This window comes from Panthera pardus, unplaced genomic scaffold, assembly GCF_024362965.1.
Source record: "Panthera pardus isolate Hobbes unplaced genomic scaffold, ASM2436296v1 HiC_scaffold_24, whole genome shotgun sequence".
Lineage (NCBI taxonomy): Eukaryota > Metazoa > Chordata > Mammalia > Carnivora > Felidae > Panthera > Panthera pardus.
The window spans coordinates 75,582,404-75,599,510 of NW_026526810.1; the positions used below are offsets into that span (position 1 = coordinate 75,582,404).

Consider the following 17,107-nt stretch of genomic DNA (forward strand, 5'->3'; position numbering starts at 1 on the left):
TGAAGTATATGTATCAGTACGTACATTTTCAGGGGAACTAAGTATCAAAAAGTAATTAATTATGTAGGTGCTTAGTGCCATGAAGGAAGAAAGCTCCAAAGGCTGTTAGATCATCTAACAGGAAGAGCTAATCTAGTCTCAGTGTTTCCTAAGGAAATGAAGTGTTAGCTGAGATCCAAGAGAAAGGTAGAATTTAACCAGGCACAATTGAGAATGGGGACCATCCTGTTTTTCCCTTTATTAAAAAAGAAGGAAGGGAGGAAGGGAAGAAACAAAATTACTTATTTTATGGGCTTTGTTTTACTCATTAGATAAACATGATACCAGACTTACAAAGGGATAGGGGAAATGGTATCTATCAGAATACCTCCATTAAACTTAACTTTAACTTTTCTTAAATTACCTTGAGGCTGAATCTTCAACACATTCCATCCATAACCTTGAGTCTGTACTGTTCAGCCACAGAATTTCTGTGTATTGGCCGTTCATTTTGCCTAGTAAGTGCATATCTGAATAGATGATTGGTCGATCCAACTAAAGTTATCAAAATAATCTAGCAGTACTTCTGGCTCCAACCATCTTTATATTTTATAACATGTTTAATCACGAAATGTAGAAATAAGATGCACATAATCATGTGCTCTCATAGTGATTCATGGCTTGGTCCTGTATAAGAACCAATAAGACTTAGATTTCTTATCACAGAGGTGTTCTACCTCTTCCATTTGCAAATTGTCAAAACTTGAAGATTCCATTATAACTACATCCCGTTTTTACCAAATGTCTCCTAGAACAACTTAGAGAATGTCTTTATGGTCTTTGAAGCCTGTGGCCTAACAGAGAAGTACTCATTGTCACTTCACCATTTGCTTACATATTAGCAATTCTTTAGTACCCCAAAATTTGAACGTGGCCTTTTTATTACAATTGTAATTGTCAAATTACCATTTTAGTATTTTCATGGCAGTCATTAGACCTCTGTGGATGCAGGGACTCAAAAGTATGGGGTTCATCACACTGTAATTATACTTTCCTTGTACGTACTTCCTACATGTTCAGTGTGGAAAGGATTATTATTGTCCCTGTATATACACAGTGATAGCAATAAGGGGACAGCTGTCCTTGCAGTTTGAGCTATCCTTATAGTAATGGTGTTTAAAAAATGCTCTTAAAAAAAAGTGCTGTTGACCAAAATGATGTAAAAGTTAGATATATCATTTTCTCGTGGAAGCAGTGTTTATGTCTTTAGGTACTTATGCCCAACTATGTGGCATAAATGACTACATACTAACTTAGTAAACTAGATAGTCTAAGTACCTGTAGAGCACCAGTCCTTCTAAAATGCATGAAATGGAGTGGCACAATAAGAACATTCGTTTACTCATTCAATTTAATGTATTATATCGTTTCAATTCCTATGTTATATTTTTCTGGATAAATGGTGAGGGGATGCCTGTATCCAGGTCATGAAAATAAGACTTCCTCTAGTAATACTTTTGGCCAGCACCTTCGAAGTGTATGCATTTGGGTCACTGTCAATCTTTCATACACTAAGCTGCCTTCTATTTCTTACTGCATTTTCCCTCTAACAAACCAAAAGTCAAGATCCGGTTGTTGGTCCTTCTATTGAATGACCAAGTGTTCATTCTTTCCTGAACTACCATCTCGTTAGCACCTATTGTTTTACCTTGGGCCAATTTAATTTTAAATGCATGAAACAACTCCTATTTACACCGAACATTTCACCCTCTGACTCAGCATCACGTTGTTATTTCACAGTGTCAAGGATGCCGCGGACTTGTGGTTTAAATGGTAGCCAGAGTTGGAAGCATTCAGGGGTGGGCTGAGTCCTGAATCATAAAGTCTCACCTTTCCATATCAGGTCTTATCTTCATGTTCCAGTATATAATTGACTTCAGCCATCTCTGCTTGTTCCTTCCATTAACTTTTTTTTTTTAAGTTCTAAAACTCATGTACCCAGATAAACATCTCTCAACCTATATTTACATATTCACTCAAATGACAGTCCCCATGGTACATTTAGCTAACTCCTCTTTTGAAATTACCTTCAAAAATAATTTTCCAGTGGGGTGCCTGGGTGGCTCAGTTGGTTAAGTGTGCAACTTTGGCTCAGGTCATGATTTTATGGTTCGGTTCATGGGTTTGAGCCCTGCGTCAGGTTCTGTGCTGACAGTGAGGAGCCTGGAGCCTGCTTCAGATACTGTGTCTCCCTCTTTCTCTGCCCCTCCCCCACTCACGCTCACTCATGCACGCTCTCTCTCTCTCTCAAAAAAAAAAATGTTAAATTTTTTTTAAAAAAATAATTCTCCATCTACAGAAGCAAGATGGGTTCATTAACTTATAATCACTAAAGACCATTCCTTCATAATAACCTATCTAACCTCCCCTGCCACCTTTTTCTTTCTTGGCCCTCTTACTTTTACTTTGCCCCCAGATTATAAATAAGGCTTCAAAGTCTGAGAAGAGAAGAGTAGGGAACAGACTGAGCCTAGCAGCCTGTGGGACCCTTTCCCCGAACCCACCAGGAAGCAAACTTAGTGAGATAAATTGATCTGAGGGTGCCTGCCAACAAGAAGAAAGCATGAAATCATGGGTGGGACCAGCTCTGTGCTGTGAATGTAAATCATCAGATTTTAAGTTACTAAACCAAATTTTAGGTCCATTGAAAACTTAGATCCGAAGAGTATTGTATAGACAAAAAAAGGTATACATTGTTCCAAATGTGTGGCTTTTAGGAGAAAAAAAAACTTTTATAGGTACCATTTTCCAGCTCTAACTGATTTCATGTTTGAAAACATTTTTCAGTGAAAACATGTTTCATGATACTAAACTCCTAGAAAGGAAAGGCTTTGTGGAAATCTAGTAAAAAGTGAAAAACAAATCATCTTTGAAGACACAAATTGATAGGATCCAAGTGAGCATAAATCCTAGACTTTGTGCATGGTGATGAAGTGCTATAGTTAGGCTGATGGGGACAGAAAGGCATTCTGTTCCCTGGATTGGCACAGATTTGAGTGTGTCCCGGTGCTTGTATGAGAAGCGAGGCCTTCAGATCACCCCTGTGTGGGGAGGAGGGAAGACCTTTATCCCACTTTCCTCCTCAGTGGTCATTTAACCACACCACTCGCATTTAGCCCCACGGTCCGTCATCATAAGTTAAACCCTCCAGAATCTCAATTGCCATTGCTGTTTGCTCTGAATGTACTTGGATTTGTCAACACTGCACTGGTGTTGCTATGGTGTTGCTATGCCCCAGAGGAGCATGGTATGGCCTGGTGCTGCCACCAGATTTCTAGCTGAACAGCAGGTAACTGTAAGTGCCCTGGCCTTGTAGTCTACCCTCTGCTCAGAAACTCAGGAAAACTTGCAGGAAAAGTAGCCAGGTTCCCAAGAAGTTAAAACTGGGGAGGGGAGAGGGAGGTACTTTATACAAGTAATAACTCACATTTGAGGTCATTCCAACCAAGGATGTCCTTGCTTTGTTTCCACCCCCAGAGACCTGTAGGTTAATGTATTCATTGAAATGACAATCCCACTGTACAAAACATTTTGCTTATCTCAAGGGAGTACCCAGAACTGCTAGGAATATCTCTCTCCATGCCCCTCCTGTCCTAGAGGTAGTGGACAATTAACACCTGCGCGAAACAAACCTGCGGTCTCAATTACCCATGTACGGTTATTTAACAGAAACATGGTGCTTAGAGCAGTTGGCCAGATGTTTTACCTCAAAAGGATGGTTTCAACCTGCCAGTTAACAGAACTAGCTCATGAGAAAATGACATTGAAAAACCAGTGTAGTTATGCCATAGAGGGTTCCACAGGGCTGGAAACCATTCCTATCTCAGGCAACAAGATGATCTTATAGACACTGTTATCGTTATTATAGATCATGGCCAAAGGATTGTTTTATAAACTCCACTGAAAGTTGGTTATTGCATAAGTTATACTTGGGACCTTATTTGTTCTGGCCCTTTTGTAAGGAAAGCTTCATGAGGTGGAAGAACAAAACTGAATTTTAATAATTATGTGGTAAGCAGTAAGAAAAAAGACGAGGAAAACCTGATGTCGGTGATTATGAGCTAGGAAGAAAGGGCAGAGGGACCGAATTTGGAAGAAAACGAAATGAATCAGAAGAGTCAAAGAAATAGACTGTGAGCAACAGAGGACATGACAAATAGAGCATCGGGGACAATGATAGAAATAATAGAAATATAATATAATAGAAATAATAGAAATGTTGAGATATTCAAGTTGGATGACAACAGAGAGAAAAGTTTGGGTGGGCTGGTTGTAGTGTGGAAGGCAGGGGGAACCAGGAGACAGGATTTTGAAGACTGAATTCTCGGACGAAGCTGGGGCCACCGAGCAGGTGGCTTTTTCAGACTTTAATGTAGAGACAAATACTGTGAGATTCTTATTTAAAATGCAGATTCCTTGACTCCATCCCAAGACAGTCTGATTTAGTTCTATCGATGGAACAGGGAAATGTTTTTAAGAAGTACGGATGATTTTGTGGCTCAGTCAGTTAAGCACCCGACTCTTGATTTCTACTCAGGTTATGATCTCAGGGTTCATGAGTTCAAGCCCCGTGTCAGGCTCTGCACTGACAGTGTGGAGCCTGCTTGGGATTCTCTATCACTCACTCTCTCTGCCCCTCCCCTGCTCATGCTCTCTCAAAATAAACAGACATTTTTTAAAAATAAAAAAAAAGGCCAGATGATTTTGCATTTTTTACACAGACACAGGCGATCTTCAGACCTCACTTTGAGAAAATTCTACAAACAAAGCAAAGAAAATCTTAGAGATTTTCACAACAGCAACTTGTTATAAGAGAACAGAGGTGCTTGCTTGTAGGTAAGGAATATGCCACGCTAACTGGGCCAGGAAACATAGAAGAGTGACAGAAAATTATGGCCGCAGAGTGAGAGAGGCTGCAGATGTGGCAAAGCAGGATGGAGCCTAGCTCCTTAAGTTTGTTTCCCGGATGTAGATGACCTTTGCCGTTTGCAGCGTGAGATGCCCCTCACCCCAATTGAGACCAATAAAAAAAAAAAAAAAACCTCAAAGAAAATAATTAGGCATGATAATTCTGGATTATCTTTAATTAGAGGGAGGCTCTGGTGCACTCCGAGCTTTGGAGGGTCATCCTGCATTTGTTGCAAGTGATCTGTCCGTGTTCCACGTGCACATTATTCATCGCTTTCACCTCTGATCTTCCCCTCCTCTGAGCACAGCCCTCTGCAAGGCCCCTGCACTTAGGCTGCAGAATAAAAGAAATCCCCTCCCGCTGTTCCTACTGCCACTACTAGGTGACATGTCCCTTCCAGGGGGAATTCAGATCGACAGAATCTTCTCCTTTCTCTCCTTCACTCTGTGCTGGCTGACTGGTGCCGAACCCATGCTTCTGCCAGGAGCGCCAGCCTCTCCCTCGGGAGGACTGGGTCCTTGTTGCTGCCGGAGCAGTACCCAGGGCTGAGCCAACAGTCTTTAAGCAAGGCCAGTGCTCGCTGCAGGCCTGAGGATGCCGGCAACGTGGAATGGGAAGAGAAGAGGTCAGGGAGTGAGGGAGGCTTGGAAAATCCACCAGAAAAAGCGAGGCACAATGCAAAGGGGAGGCAGACAAAGACTGTGGTCATCTCTTCTTCTTCTGAGACGGGCCCGCAACCGTCTCTCTGCTTCTTCTGACTTTGTTTACAAGGCCTGTAGCTGTGCAGAAATCACCTTACCTTCTACAGCTGATACCATAATTCTTTTTCCTCTCCTTTCTGCACGAACTCAGGGCCACACGCTCAGCGCCTCTGTACTGGGGCTCCTGCATGTTGCTTTGAATCAGTCGGTTGGTTACCTGACCACTTCTCAGTGAAAGAGCAGAGCTCTGTTGTGTCCATTCTGGTTCCCTGCAGCACACAGGGTAATACCTGCCCTAGACTAGATGGGCAGCATGTATTTGTCGAAGTCAGAGTGAAATCTTTCTTGCCTCCCCGAACCAGTTCTTTAAGTTGTTAAGGTTTATATTAACAAAGTCCCTCAAGACTATCTCCTCAGGTTAAGAAAATTGAAACATACTTAAAATAAGTACCATCTTAATTAATATAGCAAAATTAGGATAGAGGCACCTGGGTGGCTCAGTCAGTTAAGCATAGGACTCTTGATCTCAGTTCAGGTCATGTTCTCACAGTTCGTGAGTTCAAGCCCCACATCGGGCCCTGTGCTGATAGAGTAGAGCCTGCATCAGATTCTCTCTCTCCCTCTCTCTCTGCCCCTCCTTCGCTGGTGCTCTCTCTCTCTCTCTCTCTCCCTCTCAAAATAAATAAACTTAAAAAAACAAAATAAGGATAAAAATTCTGTCGAGAAATGAGCGTGGCCTTTGAGGTCAGAGCTGGGTCTCTACCCGCCCCCCACACCGCATCATTTATTTCCAGGCTGGAGTTGTGACAAATGTGCCTTTTCTCTACACATCTCCTGCCTCCCCTGTATGTTAAGAATAAAATACCCCCTTTGCACAAGGTCATTAGAAGGATTGGATAAGAAAAGTCGCACAAGAGCTCCTGATAGATGTAAAAAGTGTTTTTCCCTTTTAATTTGGATTGAGCTGCCCTTGATGTCTTGTTTTTCTGGGATTTTATAAAGTTATTTTTAACATTTACTTATTTTTGAGAGAGAGAGAGAGAGGTAGGGAGCAGGGGAGGGGCAGAGAGAGAGGGAGACACAGAATCTGAAGCAGACTCCAGGCCCTGAGCTGTCAGCACAGAGCCCGATGCGGGGCTCAAACCCACAACCCGTGAGATCATGACCTGAGCCAAAGTTGGTTTTTAACCAAATGAGCCACCCAGGCGCCCCTCCTTTTTCTGGGTTTTAAAATCTCTAGTGTGCACAAATACTAATTAGCACCCAGTGACTCAGTTTATAGCAGCTGCTTCACAATAGTTATCTTAAAGTTTTAACGTGGTAAGGTTTAGCACTGCTTACACATACACAACTGGCCATAACGCGTTCTGCCTCTCAGCCTTGACCGTATTGCGTTCGTTTTATTTCAAACTGTTCACTAAAGATCAACCCAGATTTCTGACAAATAGGGTTAAAAAATCAAAAGCTAAGCTTTGGAGACATCCGTGCTACTTTTATTCATATTTAATTTGCAAGGAAAACTTACGTGTAAATAGGAAAAATATCTCAGTAAATATTTGTATCTGAGGTGCATTTGTATGTATTCCTACAGAATTGTCTTAGCATCCTTCTATTTTGTTGAAACGGGCTTCAAGGACTCCCCTTGCTCTAAATGGGAATATTTACTGATCAAGAGCATTTGGTTGCATTCTCTTCTGCTGTAACCCGAGGAAACAGCACCTTTTCACCTTTGAAACCAGCGTTTCCATATTACTCATGCCAGTCTTTTCTCACTAATTTTATGATTATAATGAGGCAGTGGTGCACTAGTTAGCACAGATGACCTTCTAATTGAAAGACTGTAAATTCAATCTCCATCGCTGGGCACCGACAGAAATTTAAATAAATATAGCTCCTAAAACCCTTGTGATGGGCTGGCCTAATGACCAGGGCCTAGCAGAGCCCAAGTCATCTGTCACAGGGGGCCGCCGGCAACTTCGGGGTATTAACTACAGGAGTCATTAGAAGCAGGCTGCCCTCAGAAAGCCAAGTGAGATGAGGGACTTTTCCCCTGGCTTTGATTCAGGCATCATGCCTCGCTTTCCTGTAACACAGGCCAAGTTGCTTTTTTGTCAAAACAGGAGTCTGGACACAGGAGGAAGCTCCGGTCTCGAATTGGACCGAAGCAGCCCAGAAAAGCCTTCTCCACCAGGCCCCCTCTCGCCCACTGCCATTTATAGATTTTGATGCATTAAGCTGCCCACGGCTATGTGGACACCATCCCCTCGCTTGCTATATTCACCACCATTTTTCACCCCCATGACCTTGGACAGCAATCCAATTCAGGTCTCCAGAATGAACTGCCCTGAGGATCAAGATGGGTGTGGAAATGGTCAGTCGAGGAAGGAATCCATGGAGCTGTAACACTGGCAACATTTATCCCAAATAATTGAGTACCTGCCCTTGATATGTTTCTGACCTTCCGTTTTGGCTTGAATGTGGTGCGTAATGTGTCTCTTATTGTGAGCCACCTTAATTCTCTTTGGGAAACAAGTGGTGTGTAATTTTTTAACACACTGGCTGCTTTAAAATAGGTCCCTGGACCTTGACAACGACAACCTAAAAATGGCCCCATATTGCTGACAGTGCCTTAAAGCTGCTCATTGGGCTGTCAGCATGGTGCGTCTTTATCCTGAAGATATCACACAAACACAATGGAAATTTCCCATCGCCTTTAAAGTTTTGCATTCTGTATATTTGGTTGTTAGACAAATAGAGCAAGCTTTGCCGACTTCATTTTCATTCTTGGCAGCATGTTTTTATCATAAGGCAGATAGTCATTAATTTACAGAATCAACGCTGGGAACAGCTTTTGTGATCTCATATTAAATTTTCCCCTGAATCCGCCCCTTGGCAAAAATTACTCACATCGTTAAAAAATATTTAATTAGGCTGTAGTTTATACCCAGCTCACTGGGGAAATGTTGGAATTAATATGATTTGCATGAATTCTGTTTCTCTTTTTCCGTCAGAGATTAGTTTTGAATTCAGTTCAGAGGGTCGTTGACACTGCCAAGGACTCACAATCGTGAAGGTCAAACAGGTAGCAAGTACTTCCCCTGGGTAGGTTCCCTGAAAAGACAGCTCAAAATTGCTTTTAATTATGGGTTACCTGAAAGGCCACTTGCTGTTTTTATTTTTCCACAGATCCCTGAAACACTGCATGATTGGAAGTTTTAGGTAAACCATTTTATTCCCGACTCAAACAGGCCGGTTTTTGTGTAGAGATAGACGCGCCTAGCTGTGCAACACCCAAATCATTTTCTTAGCTGCTCACTGATTTCCGTGGGTTATTCACAAAGGAGAAAAGTCTCTTCGCTTTGTACCGGGTTATGGATAAAGTAGTCTTGCAAGACAGTCAGCCAGTAGAGTAAATTTTCTACATAACAGTGCTTCTGCTGGCTTAATTCTTGCTCACAAGATAAGACACAATGTTTAGTTATGCATTTCCTTGTTTATTCTTCCATGGGTCGGGGGGGAAAAAAAACAAACCTTAGGGAATTCACAGTCCTATGCCATTTTTTTCAAAAGCAAATTTAATGGAATATTTAATTAATAATCTAATCAATCAATTAATCTCAGTTACCTAAGTGTTGAAATCTAATTCTTTTTCATAGCTATATCAATAAAAGAAGTGAAATCGCTCCCCACTTATCAGGATAATAGGAAACGGTTACAGACACAAAGAAAAATTGACATTGTATTAATTCTGCTGCACTGGCCTTGAATTTGCCAGTGTTGACGAAGTCTCCTTTGCATCCTAGACAAATTTCAGTTCACTCTCTGGGACTGCCACATTATACCTTTTATGTCGTAATCTTTCCTCACAGTGGAAAAAAAAAAAAAAGTGATGATTAGCTTCTTGGGTGTGTGAGGTTTTTTGTTTTGTTTTGTTTTTTAATTCCCAAAGCCTGGGGCTTTGGAGCTCTAAGAAAAGACATATTCCAATAATGACAGGACATTTAAACTTTTTGGACATTACCTGTCTTTATTGTGGAGTTTTAAGTTTAAAAAATTTAAACCATCTGCTCTCAAAATGTGTACGGAGCATCCCAGGCTGCTGACCAGCCAACTGTTGATGAATAAATATTTGTATTTCAAATTATTTATATAGGGCTTCTTTCAGCACTGGAAAGATGAGAGTCAGTCTGACCCTTGATTCTAAAAACCATGAGTCAAGTTACTCACAGGGAATGGATGCCAGGTGTATCTATTGCAATAATAGCCTTGTTCGGGAACATGGCTAATGAAGATCATCACATGTTCGCGATTATTCCCAACTGTTCTAAATTGAAAGAACTTCAAATGAGAAAAGGGAGAAAGACCTAGGATTTTCTGACTACATATGTTCCGTTGGATATTGCCATGGTGACTTATGCTCACAACCTTATTCAGTCCACAAGATACCTAGGAAGGTAAATACAATTACTCCTTTTTAAAGATGAGGACGGGGACACCTGGGTGGCTCAGTCAGTTGGGTGTCCAGCTTCGGCTCAGGTCATGATCTTGCGGTTCGTGAGTTCAAGCCCCGGGTTGGGTTCTGTGCTAACAGCTCAGAGCCTGGATCCCACTTCGGGTTCTGTGTCTCCCTCTCTCTCTGTCCCCCTCCTGCTCACATTCTCACTGTCTCTCTCTCTCTCTTTCTCTCTCAAAAATAAATAAATAAGAGGAAGGTACAAAGGAGTAGACTAGATCATCTTTTTAATTCAGTCTTTCTTTTATACACAAACATAGTGAACCTAGTGAGAATAAATAACCCCCATGCAATAAGAGAGTTTGTCTCCAGTCTGAGGCTGGAAGCCCATATCTCCTTCACCTTTTCTTGGCTGTATGTCTGAATTTCCCCAAGACATCGTGGGAGCAGATCAGACTAGAAAAGGTATTGAGTAAAAAACAGCATAGTTTGTTTTGCTTTATTTGTTTTAGAGAAAGCCAGCTCAGTTCTTTTGCTTTCCTAAGATGCAAGCATGTGGCTTTGTGAAATCTTTTACACAACAAGGTAGATGTGTACCTTCCCCACTAGTAGCAAGAAATTCATAGAAACAATAGCATATCTATAATACTCTTGTTTTTCTTAAGACCTTTATTAACAGGTGATTGCTGTTTGTTAACTTTTTTGAAAAAAAATCAAGTTCTAAACTTTTATTACAAATTAAAAATGAGGCTCTTAAAAGTCTCCCCTTGACCAGATATGAAGCAATTAAAACCCTTTCAAGGTGTGTTGAGACAAGCCAGACTTTAAAAGAGAGAGAAGAAAAAGCATTTGTCATTACCAAAAAGAGAGGTCTTTAAGGTCAAAATAAAAACCCCATGCTGCACAGATAATACAGGTAGTTCTCGTTATCTGGTCAGTGAGCCAAAAAAAAAGCAAGCACTTCTGATCTCTGGCACCATTTTCTCGTTACTGGAATTTCAAATTCATTTCTTCTTGTTGGATGACTAGACAGGATGATGGTAGGTCGCATTTACTCAGCCCTGCCCTGCTCTACCTCGGGACCAGACAAATCCTCAGCTGGGCTGCTTGTGTGTTCCAGCCATAGTGTGGTTGAGGGCTTTCTGGGCATCTGTGACCAGCGCTGAGGTGGCTGCTGACCTTGGGTCTCACCTCATTCACTTTCCTTGTCTTCTCTAGGCAGTCTGAGGTGGGAGGGCCCCCAGCAGCATGGTGGTCTGTAAGTGCCATACAGACTGTCTCACTGGTCTACCTTGTTCTTCGGCACCCAGGTATGGTGCCCTCCAGCACTTCTCCCTGCACCCTCGGTGGTTGCCACCTCTCAGCTCTGCACCTGTGGCCACGTGCGAGCTGATTCCTGCAGTGCTGAGGGCTCCTGGCCTCGGAGCGCTCTCCCCACGCGTCCTCCTTTCCCCACTCTGATCCTGCCGGCAGTTCTGGCGAGAACCGCAGGTGGACCCCTGCAACCCAGGCGGCATCTGTAATGGTTAGGGGCTGCTGTTGCATATTTTCCTGCCTTGTCCTGGAGCTCCACCTCCAGGGCCTGCCACATTTGCTGCCTCCTCAGGCTCTCCCCTTCGTGAACGTCAAACCCCATCACCTCTCCGACTCCCACACCGCAAAGGCACTTCCTGGGTTCCTTCTTATTCACGGCAGTGTGGTGTACAAATATATCTTCCTCTGTCATTCCTGTGGATGAAACCACGTACGTTTCTCACATCATTGAGCCATGGTACTGTTCCCAAAACCTTTGCTGCCATGATCTTCTTGTCCTGCCACCACCCCCCCTCCCTCCACTACCCTCACACCAGGCTCCTCACTGGACGGCTGCCAGATCTCATGCTTTCCACCAGGGTGGTTCTGCTCCAGGGCTCTCTGCTCCCAGTCTAACTCGTGTAGTTACGGCATTCTTGTTTGAATACATGAACCCTAACATATGTGACTTAAAGACAGTAAGTGAGAGAGAGCTGTGAACTTGAAGAAATTGTACAAATGCCAGTAGGACTAGGGATACTGACTCAGCCTTGCAAAAGGATGCAGGTAACTCAGGAAGCCAAAAGAATCCTTCTCCATTTAGTGTTTTGCTGTTTGCTTTCGCTTTCTCCTGTAGCCCCCTTATTGGATGAGCACAAAGCTGCAAGGAATCCCGGTTTAATCCTCCTCGTGTCTAAGGTAGCCAGTCTCAGTACTTTATCCCGTGGTCTCAGAAAACTGCAAAGTTTGTAAAAGTCATGCCGTTTACATCCAGTTTGCTATTTGAAAACAAATGCCACATCCTGTTTTCCTTCAATCTGAGCAGGAATAGATTATGAGAACAGTTCCTGAGAATACGGTCTACATTCTGAGGCCACTAGTTTTCCTGCTTAGCCGTTCTGCTCTGACATCCCCACTCAGGTGCCCCCCCACCCCGTCCCTGTTCACACTGTTGTGCTAATGAGGCAAAACAAGCATAGTATCAAATTCCCACTGTTTAATCAGGCTGTTTTGACAACTAGAAGGACTTGAAGAGGATTATGGTTGAGATACATTGAAAACATGAGTAGTAACAGTTTGGGGAATTTCTAAATATTTTGCAAAATATTATGCTGTGTGGCATGTATTGGTTTCTCTTATCAAATCTGACTCGGGTGAAAGTGAACACATAGGTAGTAACTATTATAATTATGGCTACCGTTTATTAACCCCTTAGTGTATGCTAAGCATATTACTCATCTCATCAATCCGAAGAGTAAGTACAAAATCTCCATTTTACAGGTGAGAAAATGGAGGTTTGAAAAGGTTAAACAACCTCTTCAGGCTCACATGGAAATGGACATAGCTAGGTTTTAAACCCTGCCCTTTCCAACTCCCAAGAGAAAAATGCAACCCTGCCTCCAATCAATGCAATGTCTCAAACAAAGCAGAGCACTAGAATATGAGGCAGGAATGATTACCTGACCTGATCCTGCACCGGATGTAGGCATTGGCAGCCCCCTCAAGTTCTGGATCTCCAGTCTTCCACTGACTTACAATGACAACAACCTAGGGTTTGGGGGAGGAAAGAGGCAACATACCAGAAAGCATTTTGGGATCATCAGGTTAATCAAATCAATAAATATTTATTGATCACAGAGCTAGGAATCTTGGGAACTATAACGATAAATAAGATACCATCCTAGAAAAGTGTTTAATGTAAGGGTGCCAGTAGCTAAGTAGAAAAGTGTTAGGTTCCTTCAGTTCCTGGAACAAGTCATTTCTATTTCTTCTACAAGTATGACATTTTAAAGACTGGAGATGAACATTGGTTGGAGAAAATTTTCCTACGGCACATACTGAATTGTTTTAGGAAGGAGAACAAGGGAGTCAGTAGATATTTTATCCATCCCCACGTTAATACCTCCCTGGACCAGTTCCCGATGACTCAACACTATTCTGGCTGCTAATGGCAAAAATAGTCCCCATAGATATATTTTTGTGCATAAAGTTGTCCAAAAACACAACATTAATTGTGCACATTATGTAAAAAGATAATAGTGTTACCTTTATAGTGGGGAGGTGGGAAGGAACACATCTCAGTGGATAACATTCTGTTCCAGATGAGGAATGTCAAACTGCCTCCAGGAGGTGATAGAAATGCTGACTTTTCCAACCAAAGATTGCCTCTTGCTCGAAGTACACACTCCTCAAAGCTCCTACAAATGTTGGATATCGATTTTCTGGGATGCCAACCACACTACTTTCCTGTTTCTCAGCCTGAAAAGGCAGTGAGCCTTGCATGAGCTCCCTGTCACTGTTTTTTTTTTTTTCTTCACCTTTGAGGCTTCCACTCTTAACATAAGTAGGCACTGTATAAATCCAGGGGAATTTTTCATGTACTTCCATTTTATGGGTGTTTTCTAATTCACTCTCTATCACCATCATAAGAAGCAGGGATTATCTGTCATGATTACAGATTTTAAAATGGAGAGACAAAAAAGGTACCGTGATTTGTCCACCCTCATTCCAAGAATCAGTATTGACAAGGGGAGAGGATTAAAAAACCAGACATTTGCTTCCCAGGCCAATGCTTGTCAGAATTGTATTGTTAAAAGTAGTGTGAGAACCACAGTTCTTGACTTGTTGCCACGGTACAGTATGGAAGCAGAGTTTTTTGGATAGAAAAAAGGGAAAGACTACGTTAAGGTGACACTATTAATGTAAAAAGGCATAACATTCCATGTTTTCTTTCAAGCCAAACCTTTTCGAAACACCAAAAGCAAATAAAACACACCAATATAGAGCTGTTCTAGTTGGAAAGTGATCATGTACTGCCTCAGAGGTACCTCAGAGGCTCCTTAAGTTGACTCCAAAAATCTGTAGAGTCCCTCATTATCTGCCATGTCAGAGAGAGGTTGAGGAGGGAGACTGCTTTTCATCAGGGTCTCAAAGGATCTGTGATCCCAGAAAGATCTAGGTTATTTATCTTTCTGCTCGACATGAAACTCGTGATCATTCCCCACTTACCTTACTTTATTAATGTGCTTCTGAATCAAACTCAAGTGGCTTTGTTGAGGTCCTAATGACTGTGCCACAGTTTTGATTGAAAGTCTCAGCAGATTAGACTTGATGGCCCAAGCATAGGCTTCTGTTAATATGATGAATGGATAAGCAAAATCAATAAGCCACCATATTACTGTGGGACTCAAACATTTACCAAACCCTTGAAATCAGCTCATTTCTTAGTAAAATCGTAATGCTACTTATTTGTTCACTTGCTCAACATAAAGCGATTGCCTACCAAGTACCAGGAGCTGTAGCAGGGAATGAGGCAGAAATGGCTTCTGCCCTCAGGAAGCTTACTGCAGTGAATTAACAGATGGTTACACTCACTGATCACTCAATATATGCCATATGCTTTGTTTGGCACATTGCAGGTGCTATCTTACTTAATTTTGACAAGAGTTAGGTAGATAACATTATTTGCTCTATTTTATAGTTGAGGAAACAGTAGAGTAACTTGCCCAAGGTGGGTAATGGTTTTGATCCCAGGTCATGTGCCTTTAGAGTCTGCATTCCTAACCAGTATTCTCCATTAGAAGCATGTAAAAGTAAGTATTAGAAAACCTTCTAAAACATAGCCCACTTTGGGTATACCATTAGTCATAAAACTGCACCTGGCTGTCCTGAATACCTAAATAAATGTTTTGAGTCCAAGAAACATCCCTTTCTTGTCTGGCTATCCTAGAAGGTGCCTCTTTTAAGTGTTCAGCAGAAAAGGCAGGAATTCATCAGTCTCAGCTATGGGACTTCTAAATGATGCAATTAAAATGAGAACAAGAGACTTTGTAATTGTGGACAGTCACCATGGCCATTAGATAGTATGAAAGGGCTGGCTGTAAATTCAGCTAATAGTTGAAGGTGCGTTTTCTGGTAACCTATCTCGATTTCATCTACAGAAGCAACCAAGTAGCATTACAGTAATAATGACTCATTAGTGACTTGAAATTGGGATTATTTGGCTTTGCTTTGTGTCCGCGGATATGCAAGGCTGATGAGACAGTAGAATAGATGCTAAGAAAATCAAAGGGATGGTCAGTGATGGAAACAGAAAGACTTCTTCCTGGGCAAAGGAACCAAGTGAGCTTCACTATTGTGAAAACCTCTGAACGTTGGGCATGGGGATTTGAGATCACCCCAGCTCCTCCCTGGGTGGGTCTCCCAAAGCTCAGTGGAGAACACTTCTGCTCTCCACATGGAAGAAATGGCTAAGTAAAGGATATGCAAAATTATAAGAGGGATAGCCTTTCTAGCCTGGAGTCTAGGAAGAAAAAAAATGTTAAAGAAAAAGGGGGAAAATAAATACCTGGGTGCTAGTAAAAATGGATGCAGTTTGCCCATTCTGTTACTGATACAAACGGGTGAGCTAAGAAAACATACTGTGTTCTCTGATGAGCCCCAGATCCTCATGAAAGAGCACAGGTATAAGCTTACCAGTCTCTAGCAGTTAAATCTGCCAAGTCTCAGCCGTCTCCATCAGTTCATTCTTGTGCTTCTAGTCATGGTAATTCATTCCAGAACACTAAAACTCTTGCCCTTGAGGCTTCCATGTTCTCCCACGGATAAAGCAAGAGCTGCAGTTGAGTCTTCACAAAAGTTCCCATGAAATCCTTGAGTCATCCTTGTTTTTGATTTGGTGTTGTGTTTTTATATTCCTCTCAGTATGGATAGCATGAATTTTTCAATTTGCAAAAGGATTTAATCAACAGCAAATGTTTTGAATCAGATTAAAACCCAAATACTTTAAGAGCTATGTATTTATTCTGTCCTGCTGGGTGCAGTCATTTTATCTTCCTTCTGAAGGGCAATGCAAAGCCATAGATGCTCTAATGAGTTCCTTGCAACAGACAGGTGTGTTAATGGTTAACAGTGATGAACGTTTCCCGTAAAAAATCCTGGGTTCTTCCTTAGAATTTTCCCCCTTCTCCTTGATACATCAAAAAATGGGAAATCATCTCTGAGACCGTTTTATTTATCTGTGTTTTCGGGACAGCACATTTACATACTCACGCAGGCAATCAATATAAGCAAGCCCAGGTCTTCCAAGAATCCTTAATTATACGTCTAAGAATGCATATGTATTCACATGTAATACTTGTGTTTCAGCAATGTTTCCCCCCACCTTTTTGAGCTGACATGTGCTAAGACTCTTTGAAAGTAGTAAAATCAAGAGTGTAACAGGCAAATGCACAATGAGTTGTAAAATGTGATGGCAAAATAAAAAAATTTTTTAAAGGCTTCAGTCAGTATGATCAGTTAAAAAAAAAAAAAAAAAGACAGCCGGCAAACTGTCTATCATGTGATGAAATTTGACAGTAGGGATTATGGCTTTGATGGACCAGAACAGCTAATAGAAGAAGCTGACATTTTTGAAACCCTGCTAATTAAGGGTTCCTTCCTTAATATTAAAATAAAGTCTTTGTCTGGGTTTTATGGTTGGAGAATCAGGTG

At 41.8% G+C, this 17,107-nt stretch overlaps 1 protein-coding gene and 1 long non-coding RNA gene across 10 annotated transcripts in view; one reads left to right on the forward strand and one right to left on the reverse strand.

Moving 5' to 3' along the window:
* The window catches only part of NPAS3 (neuronal PAS domain protein 3), an 857,733-nt gene that overhangs the window by 701,243 nt on the left and 139,383 nt on the right, over positions 1 to 17,107 (forward strand). The window lies entirely within an intron of this gene.
* The window catches only part of LOC109254305 (uncharacterized), a 212,729-nt gene continuing 208,802 nt past the window's right edge, over positions 13,181 to 17,107 (reverse strand). The window contains exons 3-4 of the long non-coding RNA XR_008417170.1: positions 14,624 to 14,744; positions 13,181 to 13,873 (exon numbers count right to left, since the gene is read on the reverse strand). This is a non-coding gene — a long non-coding RNA (uncharacterized LOC109254305). The remainder of the gene's footprint in view (positions 13,874 to 14,623; positions 14,745 to 17,107) is intronic.